The 13,732-nt window shown below is 46.6% G+C and overlaps 1 protein-coding gene across 1 annotated transcript in view; it reads left to right on the top strand.

Moving 5' to 3' along the window:
* Nucleotides 1–13,732, top strand: part of LOC144828452 (ranBP-type and C3HC4-type zinc finger-containing protein 1-like) — a 540,072-nt gene that overhangs the window by 161,024 nt on the left and 365,316 nt on the right. The gene's annotated exons all lie outside the window — the stretch shown is intronic.

Here is a 13,732-nt window from a genome sequence, read left to right as displayed (position 1 = left end):
TGCTTAATTCAGAGACTCTGTCCATCACCACCCCTTGTTGTAAATATTTTTGTCCACCCTAAGCGTGGAAGGGTATACTCAGATGTGAGTCCCTTGCTCATTGCACCATCAGGATTCAAGCAAGCCGGGCCGAAGACGGCTGAAATGCCAGAAACCGGTCCCCGGAAGCTTGTTTCCTTCCCAGTGTAAGAATTGGCTTTTGTAGTCTGGTCTGCCCTGTTCCCATGATGCACTGGGCCAGGGACAGACTAATTTGCATACAGCCAGGTTCTGAAACTGGGATGGTGCAATGAGCTAAAAAACGGTGTTGGATTTAGCCCTGATCTCTTGACTGGGTGAGAGTATTCTGCTTAATTCAGAGACTCTGTCCATCACCACCCCTTGTTGTAAATATTGATCGAGAGGGTGGCAAAAAACCACGACGTTGAGCTGCATGCTGACCCTGTGGAGGTGGACTTCCTCTTTGACACTTTTTCGACAGCTGAAAAGACTGTGAAGACTCTCCCGATGCTAAAGGGGGTCCTGAAACATGCTGCGGACATCTTTAAGGAACCCACGCGGTCAAGGGTAGTCAATCCTAGAATTGAAAAAAAATACAGACCGGCACCTGGCGATCCAACCTACATCAAGGGCCAGTTGCCATTGGACTCCCTGGTCGTTTCTAATGCCCGCAAAAGGGCGAATTCGCAGACCACTGGTGAAGCTCCTCCCCCGGACAAAGAATCCAAAGTGCTGGAGGCATCAGGAAAGAGAGTAGCAGCTCAGGCGGCCAATATCTGGCGTATTTCTAACACGCAGGCACTCTTGGCTCGGTACGACAGGGCACACTACGACACACTAGAGACCGTGTTGCAACAGCTCCCAGACCAATATAAAGAGGCAGCGGAGATGCTCATCTAGGAAGGGAAGCTCATCTCCAACGCTTCCATTAAGTGTGCACTAGACGTTGCGGACACTGCAGCCAGGGCAATTAACACCAGTGTGATGTTGAGACGTCAGGCATGGCTCAGAATCTCCGGGTTTAAGCCTGAGATCCAAACTACCATACTGAACCAGCCGGTAAACCCTGACAGATTATTTGGTCCTGAAGTGGATACCACCTTGGAAAAAATAAAAAAGGATACCGAGACTGCTAAGTCCATGGGAGCTCTCCAGTCCCAACAGTTTAGGGGGAGCACTTTTCGTCGCTCAGGCAATAGAGGTGTTTCCAGAGGCCAGATGTCGCAGCAAACACAATTCAATAAAGGTGGGGCGCAATCCTCTTACCCCAAGCAAAGTAGAGGAGGTTATCTGGGCAACAGCGCCAAGGGCAGAGGCAGGGGCAACAACAACTCCCTTTCCTCCGCCTCCCACAAACAGTGACTCCCTGTCACTGCCCCCCGACCATTCCACACCTGTCGGGGGGGGGGAGGGAGACTCCAGCAGTTCCTGCCAGTCTGGAAATCCATCACCACAGACAGGTGGGTCAGGAAACTTATCCAGTTCGGTTATTGTTTGGAGCTCACATCCACTCCACCCAACATACCACCAAAACACCGTCCTATGTCCACAGAGCATTTGCACTTATTGCAGCATGAGGTTCTTGTCATGCTGCAAAAAGGCGCTATAGAGCTCGTGCCAGTGGAGGAAGAAGGCACAGGAGTGTACTCCCTGTACTTCTTAATCCCGAAAAAGGACCGGTCCCTCAGGCCTATTCTGGACCTCAGGCCCCTAAACCAGTACATTCTCTCAGAGCACTTCCACATGCTATCGCTGCAGCAAGTTCTTCCGTTACTCAATCAGGGAGACCTCCTCGCAACCTTGGACCTCAAGGATGCTTACTTCCACATTCCACTCCATCCATCACACAAGAAATACCTCAGATTCACTATTCACAATCGGCATTATCAATTCAAGGTCCTTCCTTTCGGAGTAACCACGGCCCCCAGAGTGTTCACCAAATGTCTGGCGACAGTGGCGGCGCACCTCAGGAGACAGAACGTACATGTCTACCCTTATCTGGACGACTGGCTGGTTCAGGCAAAGTCAGCCCAGCAGTGCGCCGCCGACATGTCCCACACCATTCACCTTCTTCACGGTCTGGGCTTCTCACTAAACTAGCCAAAGTCGCACCTTCAGCCGGCCCATGTGCGGCAGTATCTGGGCGCGACGATAGATACCCTGGCGGCCACGGCTCAACCAAATTCAGTGAGGATCAACAACATCCAGTCACTAATCCAAAAGTTCAGACCGCAACACTCGCTTCCTGCGAGAGTGTTCATGCAGTTGATAGGCATGATGGCCTCCTGCATCTTCATAGTCCCGCACGCGAGGTTACATATGCGTCCGCTCCAAGAATGCTTGGCGCATCAGTGGACTCAGGCTCAGGGACAGTTGAACGACCTAGTGTTGGTGACCGGTCGGGCATACAACTCTCTGCATTGGTGGAATCCACACAACCTTTGCAAGGGCCGACCGTTCCAGGAGCCTGTGCCACAGATTATCCTGACGACGGACGCATCTCTCCAGGGATGGGGAGCTCATGTACTCCACTACAAGGTGCAGGGACTATGGACAACGCAGCAAAGGAATAGGCACATCAACTACCTAGAACTGATGGCAATCTTCATGGCGCTGAAAGCATTCAAAGTGCATCTGTGCAACAAGGTCGTGTTGATCCGGACGGACAACATGACGGCCATGTACTACATCCAAAAGCAGGGAGGTACACACTCTCCACAGTTGTCTCATCTGGCTCAGAGCATGTGGAAGTGGGCCATTCAGAGGAACATCTTCCACATGGCGGAACACCTCCCGGGCAAAGACAATCAGATGGCGGACCTGCTCAGCAGGTACAGCCACCAAATGCACGAGTGGGAGATACATCCATCAGTACTCCACCCGTACTTCCAGCAGTGGGGTCATCCAGAGATAGACCTGTTCGCCACAAGGGAAAACGCAAAATGCCAAAGCTTTGCCGCCAGTTTCCCTCACCCACAGTCGCAGGGCAATGCGATATGGATGAACTGGTCAGGCAGATTTGCGTACGCTTTTCCCCCAGCACCTCTCATACCGCTGGTGGCAAGAAAGCTGATGCCACACTCGATGACACTCATCCTGGTTGCTCCAAAGTGGGCACGCCAGCCATGGTACACCACGTTTCTAGAACTCTCCATGGTACCGCATCAACGGCTGCACCTCACACCCAGGCTTTTGACACAGACCCATGGCGACATTCAGCATCCGGATCCGCAAGGAGGTCTTAGAGTTTGGCTACCTTGACTTGCCTCCTGAATGCATGGATATCATTCGGGAGGCGAGAAAGCCCACCACTAGAGCCTGCTATGCAGCAAAATGAAAGCGGTTTGTCATTTACTGTACTGAACGCCACATCAACCCGCTTGATGCATCCATTCCCAACATCATATGTTATTTGTTGCATCTTTACAAATGCAATCTTGCATATGCTTCCATTCGGATACACTTATCCGCCATAGCGGCTTACCTCCAAAACAGGCAGCATCTCTCGGTTTTCAGGGTGCCTGCCATTAAAGCCTTCCTAGAAGGGCTGAAGCGGGTCATCCCTCCCAGGACCCCGCCAGCTCCTGTATGGAACCTCGATGTGGTCCTCACCAGGTTGATGGGCCCACCTTTTGAGCCTCTACATTCATGTGAGATTCAGTTCTTAACATGGAAAGTGGCTTTTCTCATTGCTATTACGTCTCTACGACGTGTGAGTGAGCTGCAGGCGCTCACTGTGCAAGAGCCATTCATACAGATTCACTCAAACAGGGTGGTGCTGCGCACTAACCCTAAATTTCTTCCTAAAGTGGTTTCGCAGTTCCATGTCAATCAGACCATTGAACTGCCCGCATTCTTTCAAAACCTAGAGACAGTGGCCGAAAGAATGCTCCACACTCTTGATGTCAAACGTGCTTTGATGTACTACATCGATAGGACCAAAGACTTTAGGAAAACACAACAACTCTTTGTTGCCTTTTCAGCCCAGCACAAAGGCAACCCCATTTCCAAGGCAGGTATAGCCAGGTGGATCGTTAAGTGCATTCAGATTTGCTATCACAAGGCTAAGCGCACTTTGACGGTCCCTCCCAGAGCCCACTCCACTCGCAAGTTGGGGGCCTCTATGGCTTTCCTTGGTAATATCCCTTTTGGAAGATATTTGTAGAGCAGCCACATGGTCTACACCACACACATTTACTAAACATTACTGTGTAGATGTGCACTCCAAGCAACAGGCAGCTGTAGGGCAGGCTGTTCTTAAAACACTTTTTCAGACTTCTGCAGCTGGCACAGGCGGCCGCCGTTCATGGAGGGACTGCTATGTATTCTATGCTATAGATATGAATTCAGCAGCCCACATGCCTCGAACTGAATATGCTACTTACCAGTATGCATCTGTTCTTGGCATGTAGGGCTGCTGACATTCATATCGCCCGCCCTCCTCCCCGGCGCCTGTAGCGGCTGCAGACTTTTTTACACTTACTCTTAGCATGGCCATCGCTTACACTGTTACACTCCATCTTTGCCACAATGGCTAAAAACAATCTGAGGATGGAGTCGATGCCCATGCGCACTGTAGTCCAGGGGAGGAGCCACCGATCTCGTGATACTTCGAAGACTCTTCCAGGACAACAATGTGCAATCATCCGGACCCAACACTAGGCGGCGATCTATGCTATAGATATGAATGTCAGCAGCCCTACATGCCAAGAACAGATGCATACTGGTAAGTAGCATAATCAATACAATCTGGCAGGTTAGGGCATATACTCCGCAGGACAGATGGTGGACAGCAGTCGTTCGGGGAGCCAGATTTCACGCGGGTGGCGAGTTCCGCTAGAGAAATGGGGTCTAAAGCAGGGAAGGTGGTGAAAGTGGAGGAGTTGTTAGAGGAAAAGTCCGGTGAATGTGGCTGGGGGAGGGGAGGGATAGATTTTTTAATTTTTGTAATTTTGTCCAAGAAGAAAGAGTTGAGTGTGTCACAAGCCTCCTGAGTGGGGGTCTGGACTGGGAGGGTTCTGTCCTCTGTAGTTAACTCGTTCAAGACTCTGAACACCACCTTTGATTTGTCGACCGCCGACAAGATCCTGTTGGAGAAGTGTTCCATTTTGGCTAAACTGATGGCTGTTTTATAATCTTTACGCGCGACCAGATAGGACTGTCTGGCTAGTTCGGAATAATCGCGTCTCTAAGTGCGTTCTAACTGGCGCGTTTTTAATTTCTGAGCCTTGAGGTCGTCGGAGAACCACCTATGGGAGTTCTGATGCCTAGTACGGGGGAATTTGACTAGGGGAGCAAACAGGTCACTGGCCGATTATAACCATGAGCCGATGTCGCGTTCTAGTCCGTCGATGTCATTAAAGGGGGAACAGGCTGGGCGGGTGTCGGCCAGGGCAGTGAGGAAACCCTGAGAGTCATATGTACTCCATTTCCGTTAGAGGCCACCGGCCATCAGGGGGGCAGAAATCTGACCGGCGACGGTGATGGTGGTGTCAACTAGGTAGTGGTCGGACCAGACACAAGGGACAATGTCTGGTGGAGACAAGGCCAGATTGCAAGTCCAGATCTGGTCCAGGATGTGTCCCTTAATGTGGGTGGGTTGGGTGACCTGTTGAGTAAGATTCAGACTATTAAGAGTCTCAAAGAGCTCTGTGGCATGGGGGCCGGCATTAGTGTCGTTAAACCAGTAGTTTAGGTCACCAAAGATGGCGAAGCTGGAGTGCAGCGTTAACAGATTGGACAGTTGTTCGCTCATAACGGTGGAGAAGGATGACATAGAGTAGGGAGGCCGGTATAGGAGGAGGAAGGTAAGGGAACCGGTGTCAGTTTGCACACTGATGAGTAAATTCTCTACCTCAGGGAAGGGGAGAGAATAGGAGGAGATGGAGTTCAAGCGTTTAGATATGATGGCTGCCACCCCCCCAGGCCGGTCATCGGGGCGATCGGCATGAAGGATGTAATAATCAGCCAGGATATCAGGGAGGGACTCTGATGTTAGCCAGGTTTCCGTGAGCAGGAGCATGTCAGGATTGGTGTTAGATAACAGGATAAAAATGCCTCTCAGCCCATATTCTCTATTTCTGAAAAGTTGGAGGGAAACATCTGTTTAAAAATCAACGCAATTCCTCCTCCCCTTTGAGTCTGTCTGTTCAGTCTCATTATACCATAATCCTGTGGAATTGTGGCAAGATTGTCAGTGGCTTAGTTCGCGGCTAGCCATGTTTGGAGAAAAATAACGCATCTGTCTGGTAATCATTCAGAAAATCATATATCTCAGCCCTGTTCTTGGGTAAGGAACGTGCAGGAGGTGAGTCCAACCTTAAACTCCCTTAGGGACCTCTGTAATCGAATCCGTAAATATGAACCCATACTTACCACAGCTTGTTTCGCCCTCTGCGATGTCCAAAGAGTGCAGACAGTCTCCAACAACAGTGGGGGCAAGTTGTAGAATCTCCTTAGAATCATAACGGTTGATGGCTGGCTACGAACGGGTAGGGGTCCTGGCCTCTGGCGCCATCCAAATGCAGATGGGTCTGCCTCACATGCACCTTTGGGGCATCTGCAGAACTGTCATGGTTAAGTAGCTCACCGAGAAGAGGGCTTGGCTAAGGTGTGACGGACGCCGAAACTGAGGGCCAAAAGATAACAAACTGGAACCTAGCAGGCTACCCTCCCAGATGGAGATACTGGAAAAGAAATGGTGAGTTAAAATAAAAAAGTCAGTGAAAAAGTGAGACACTAAGCACATAAACAGAATTAAAACTGGTGGGGTTGACCTAAGACAGCCGCCAATGGGGACAGGAGCCAGACAACTCCCAGTGCCCTAGTGCACTTTAAGAAATGAAAATAGCAGGAGCCATCCGAGGCAGCTCCGAGAGGTGATGGCTTATAAACACACCTTGCAGGTAGAAACCCTACTACACATGTGAATAGATAACTGTTTGGAGCATATCTTTGTCAGTATGATTTCACCACCACCCAGCACCTCTTGCTAACTGAAGGATTAAAAATTATGATTTTAGCTGTCCTTCTCCAGATAAGAATATTAGCTCTGTTTGAGACCACTGGTGTATGGACCTTTGTTATCCCTTAGGAGCATCGTGTCTTTGCTGAAAGATGCATAGACCCCAAGAGTATAAAGCTGCTTATGGGAAGGTAGTCTTGCAAAGATGAAGTGTCTGGTGGTTGGGCTGACTATGCTGTCTCTATCCTTCAGCAAATCTCTGCTTGATCTTTCCAAGATGTGCCTTATATAAATAAGTCCACCTCGTGAAAAGGGGCTGTTTTACACTTGATTAGATCAGATCCCTTCATAACCTCCGCTAATGAGCTTTGATTATTTTTAATTGGTTTGACAACATGGAAGAGGAAGTATTTACTATATGGTTTTATAGGAAAAAGACCTACGTTATCACAGTTGGTGTACTAGCAAAAGTGGGAAGAAGGGAGGACAACCTTTGGATATTGATAGTCTAAATTAGGAAGAAATCTCTCTGCTCCAGCAGAGTGAAGACTGAAAGGAATGTAAGAAGCCATATGGTGCTCATACGTGCCTTAGCAGTTGATCTAAACCATCCTCTATTGTGAAAGTGGAGGCATCACGTCTTGTACAGTAGAAGGCAAGCTGATCGAGGGCAAGCTTCTCATGGATTTCTTTAAATAAATCACAGCAATCCTTACAGTGTGAAATGTGCTAGCTGTGGCAACAGTGGTGTCAAAGGCATGATGTAGAGGTCAGTTATTTTATTTCCTCAAGAGCTTTGAGCTCCTCCGAAAGCTATACTATCTGTCCTGAAACTGGCTATAGATGCCTCTTAACCCTTGTATGAGGGGCGGATTCCCCCGCTGTGCTGGGGGCGGGGGCGCCCACAGCGCCCCGGCGCTCATGACGAGCTCCGCTCGTCATGAGCCACGGTGCTCGTGTGCTCATGACGAGCTGAGCTCGTCATGACCACACCCGTTTGTGAAGAACGTTCGCACAGCAGGGGATTTCCCCAGCGTGCGAGCGCTCTAAAGGTCATGACTAGCACCGTGGCTCATGACGAGCTGAGCTAGTCATGAGCGTTCAAGGGGTTAAAATACTTTCAAATGTGCCAGATGAAAAAAAAGCCATAAAGGCATAGAAATCCTGTGCGCTATCCTCTTTTTAGAACTAGCCTACTTTAAAGCCTCTTCCACTACCTCTTCACAGGATGAAGTCATCTAGGTTAAATCCGAATCTTCAGATGTAACTCGACTTTGGAAGCTAAGCACACACAGAACAATTTATCCTTTAAGTACTCTTCTGAATAAACTAGGCCTGTAGCTTGGCCATGGCTTCAGCCAAGCTGTAGGAAACAGGAAAACAAAGACTGGAATGGGAAACCGAGAATCCTTGACTCTGGCACAATTTTCTGAGAGAAGAAACTTTGAGTCCCCTCATCTGAATTGGTTTATGCACTCCTTTAAGTGAGGATCCTTTGGCAGCCAGGATGATTTGGATTGATTGTCCACTTATGCATGGACCTGCCTGTGGCTGATGAACAGGTTGTGAATTTGTGCTACCTCTCATCTATGTTCCACCATCCCCTCTATGCTAGGCATCCTCCCTTACTGGTCCTCCATCCATCTTAGGCACCACTGATCACATGCAGCCTTTTTGCACAGTACATCAGTCCTCCGCTCAGAAGCATACCCAACATCCAGTACTTAACAAGGGATCCTCTCCAGATTCATAATCTCAAGGTTGATCTTTGGAAACACCAACATCTGAATTAAAAATATAATAACAGTAGACACTGCTGCCCCTGAAAAAGAAGGATGTCTGCTACTTTACATTTTGCTTATATGGTGTGATTTGCTACTAAAGGTGACCTCAAGGACCACAGCTGCAGGGGCCTTTTTACATGGATTCTTTATTATCTACTGTTATCTGCTTTGTCAGAGCAGGACTTGCAACACCCTCATGTGGTGCATAACATTTTTCTTTTTGTAATACGTATATTATTTTTAACTTATAGTTTTGCTATCTCGTCCTTGTTTATTTTGTTTGAGGCTTGGGCTTCTAGACTGTTAACCAGTGTCTATCTCCATTACCTCAGATATTCATTTTTGAAGATTCTGATATCCACTATTTTGATAGTTTCTAATCTGTTTGGAAATTTCAATTCAGAATTATTTTGTGCCGACCTGAGCTTAAAGTGAAACCTCCCCATACCTTTCTTCATGGTTCATCTTGCAAACTGCGTGAAGCAGCACCATTGTCAACATCAGTGATCCATCTGGCACCTCCTGAGGTGCATAACCTTCAGTCTTTGTAACTGTGTAATGAATGGGTCCTGGAAATATTGCCTGAATGTACAACATAAGTAGTCTCACTATCCTAGTTAGGTGTCTGAGGGAGAGACTCTATGACCACGGTTCTCTTCAGTTCCCTTCTCATTAGTGGCATAGTTTTCTGAGGCACATTCAGTGTTTGCCAAACTGTATCTATCAGGAAACCCATGAAGATGACTCCCTGAGAGGGTTTGAATTCCGAAAGCTACTCTTTTATTATAAATCCCAGGTCTTGGATAAGTGACACTGCCATCTTCAGTTGTCCCTTAGTCACAAAGGATTCTGATGCATCAGTAATATATTGTCTGAGTATACTATTAGCCTAATACCTCTGGACCTTAACCACTCTATTGACTGATTCATCACCTTGGTGAAGCACTATGGAGCGGATGAAAGAACAAACAGGTGGGACACAAACTCTTAGACCTGTTGATTCCACCTGGGCTAAATGAATCTCCTGAGCGATTGTAAAATTGGAATGTGAGCTGTGCATCATGAGGAGTGGAAGACCAGAGTCCTACACTCCTCTCACATTTGAACTTGTCCTCAAGTGTTAGGGAGTTTATTTCCTATTTAGGCATGCCTCAGCACCAGGGGAACCAGCAACAGATGAGCTGGCACTCTAGGTTGGTGTATTTCTTCTTGAAAACATTTCTCCAACAACTCAAAATCCTGAGTGTGGATGGGAAAATTTGGCCAACAGACTATCTACTCTGTATAAGATGTGCTAACTTGACCCTGGTTCTGGTCCATTTCTTCTTTCAGGCATTGCTTTTGTCAGCCATAGGCTGACCAGCTGGAACTGGCTTTGCTTGGGCCAAGTGTGCAACATAGTGTGCGCCCTACGATAGGATGATGAATCAGGCCAGAAATGTTACACTTCCTTATGAATTCTAGAGGTAGGGGGGAAAAGAGGAGCAGTACGAGGCGGTATTCATCGAGAAGGGGAGACAATGATAATTACACTCAACTTATACAAGGGACCTTCAATCCTATGAGCTACCAAAATCCAGCCTATCATGTACCCAAGCAAATATGCACACTTCACTTACAGTTGTGGAATGAGGTGTATATGAAATCCACATTTTCTCTGTGTTCACCCTGTATTTGTCACCTTTTCCTGGACTTTATATTTTTGCTGTTGTTAGACATCTGTGCACTTTAACCCTGCCAACCTGTGGAAAAGTGACGGGCATCCCCTTTATAAATGGTCGAAAATAACATAGTCTTAATTGTTATAATTAGAATAAACCTATCTTCACTTCATAGTATATGATTCAAAATCTACTGAGGTCTTGTAAGGTAAATATCACTAGTGGAATATAGTGCATATTGTGCCAGCCAGTGTAGTGACAGTGTAAAACATGTTTTAGGCCTACCCTGTGTAGCCTGATTATAGCATTGTGAAAACTGCATTTTCACCTGTCAAATCCTATTGACAGGTCAGCACCTTCCTTTTAAATTTTGTACTTCACTTCTATGTATTCCTTGTAGCCCAACATGCAGGGTGCATAGTATTTAAAAGTAGAATGTTAATATGTCCCTACATTGACCAGAAACCAAAACCTATTTTTCACTGTGGCAGGCCTAGCTGTCCTATGTCGAAAACCATAGTATAGATTAAAATCTTAATACTGTACCTCGGTAATTGAACAACTATTCGTGATGGGTATTAAAATCTAATTCAATGTTGAAGTCTGATTTTTAGTAAATATTAAGGAAAAAGTAACTTTATCAAAAGTTACCTTTTCCTTGCTTGACCTTCTTGGTGTCTGATTTGCATTTGCTCTCAAACTTCTCCCAGCTAGGAATTATCAATAGGAGCGAAATGCTTCCAAGAAGCAAACAGTAGGCTGATCTGAATGGTCAGAGATCACTCCACTGAACACAATATGCAGAGTGGGTGTTTTGCACATCCTTTTTGAAAGTGTCAAATCCTGCTTGACAGGTCTGCTGGTTTTACATGTAACACTTTGGGGTGCCATTAGAGAACAGGATGGCCAGACAATTTGTGTGTATCTACTGTCTGGTTGCTGATGAACACTGCTTTATCCTACTAGACGTTGTCTCCAGGTTTTACATATAACACTGGGGGTGCACTTGAAAGGAAGGGGAGTATGATGCCAAGACATTTTGTGTGTGTCCACTGTTTTGTTGCTGGAAAAACCTGCTTCTGTTCTACCAAAATAGTCTCTTGGTTTATTGGGGGCACATTGGCTGCCTCAAACTGGATTTTGGTGTTAGATGTGGGAGGACACTAGGATTTGTATGTACAAGGAGGGTACGAAGTTCCTCTACGTTCCAAGGAAAAAAGGAGCGAGGAGATACTACAGGAGGGGGTAAATCACGTGTAGCCCCACACTGAAGAAAGAGGAAGGGGAATTCCCCTTTTCGGAACTAGGTCTCTCACAAGCTAGGTGTCATGCGTCCTCATATGAGCCTGCCCCTCGTCAGGTTGGCGCTGCACTACCTGACGGGCACCCAGTCCGGGGCACTTTAGTTGGGATCTTCTGTTTCTGACTGTGGGTGCAGTGAGGGTGCGGGGCCTAGTGTGTGTAGATGTGGTAGAGGGTGAATTAAAACAGGTCAGTTAGTCCTAGCAGTCATTTATTCAGAAGGTAAACTGCCTCATTAAAAATGTAGAGAGTGGCAGTGAACTAAAGGCAATGTATCTAGCTGTCTGTGCCCTCCTCTCGATTGATCAACATGTTTCGTGCCTTCAGTGTCAGGAGGATCTGGGCACTTCTTCAGGATCAAAGTGAACACTATCTACACAGCTTGGTTAAGTGAAATCTACATACCACGTTCTCCGGTCAATAACCTCTACTGTTGTCTAGTAATTACTTGCAACAGTTTCTGGCGGTCAAAATGGACACCAATTTGGGTCCAGCGTCCTAGCGCGATGTGCCCGCGACCTACCTTACCGCCGGAACCGGGATACTAGGATTATCATAGTACACTGCCCAGAGCCCAAGATTCCATGAAAGAAGACATTGACCATCTTGAAAATGGTCAATGAGGGTAGGGTTGGCTGGGAACTTTTACCTTATTCGTTAAGGCATACCCAAAAATAATTTTCACCTACTAGCTTGTGCGAGGAATAAATGTGTCGCCCCTAAGCACCCACTTGAGCCGCTACTGGAGCTCAGTAAGAAAAAAAGGTGTACTGGGCCTACTGCCTGTGACCTGAGGCGAGCCCTAAAGGAATGAAACTGATCCCTCTTGTACCCAGAACCAAGAAGGGGATGCCAAGGGTCCTAAGATTGACCTCCTGTTCAAGCTGCAAGGATACAAGAAGCTACAAGAGGCCCTTTCTGCAACGGTCCTGCTGACCATTGACAACTGTACCTAGTCTGGACTATGCTCTTGGCCTCTGTTTGACACCTCGTAATTCTCTCCATACTTCTCCTAAGGTCCAGGGGGCTTTAGAAGAGGAACTTTTCTGGTGAACTAGGACTTAAACAACTGAGTCAGAGGTTACAGTCGTTGACCAGGATGAGCCAGGTTGGCATTTTTTACCCACTCTCTTTTGTGGTCAGCGTCAAATTGTGCTTAGGTCCCATTTTACCACGACCTTTGTGCTTTTTGGTGCTATTCTTGCTTAAAATTCAAAAAGATTGTACCTCTGGTTTCCTTTATTTTTTTGTTATTTTGGTGTTGTTTTGTTTATTACACTTGACTCTCTTTTTCTAATTTGATTTGGGATTTTTATCATTTTGTATTTTGATTTTATTACCGTTTTGATACTGTATAAATCGTTTACACTTTGCCCTAAGTTAATCCTGTCTGCTCTGTGTCATAGGAGACAGAGGGGGTTGAATTCCAGTTAATTTAATGACTTTGAGGATTATTCACAAGGATTGTTATTTGAGGTGGGAGCAACTCACCCCAAATAATAGTACGATTTGTTACAAGGAGGCATCCTACACAGATTTAGTTGCAGAGAGCTAGTAGGTAATCTTCCCAGTAGGGTTCATGTAAAATGCCTTATTTCCCACTATTAGTCAGCTGCCACCCTCTATTAGTAGTATTATAGCCCGTTTTATTGAAGCAGTAGCCTCCCATGATGAAAGCAGTGCATCTTTATTAAGTTCCCTATCACCTAACGTAAGCTACTACTTTGTTGGTAATCAACACACCAGAGTCATAAAGGTCTCTAGTCAGGAGTTGTGACAGGAGTATCCGGCACAATAACACATTCTGGCTCTGCCGCAACGATAAAATGAGAAGCTTGTTGTCACATAAATTCGGCAGAGTCTACTGTAAACAGTACACACATTCTACATAATTCTAAATTATTGTTAATTAATATCACTCTCTGAGAACTTAATGTTTCTGTTCTGAGGCTCATATACCTCCAGTTTGGTTGAAAATGTTAATCGTTGATGTGGTTTCACAGTTTTCAAAGGGAGAAAAG

This window comes from Lissotriton helveticus, chromosome 4_1, assembly GCF_964261635.1.
Source record: "Lissotriton helveticus chromosome 4_1, aLisHel1.1, whole genome shotgun sequence".
Classification (NCBI taxonomy): domain Eukaryota; kingdom Metazoa; phylum Chordata; class Amphibia; order Caudata; family Salamandridae; genus Lissotriton; species Lissotriton helveticus.
Note: the sequence above shows the minus strand (reverse complement) of the source record. Positions and strands in the feature narration are given on the sequence as shown.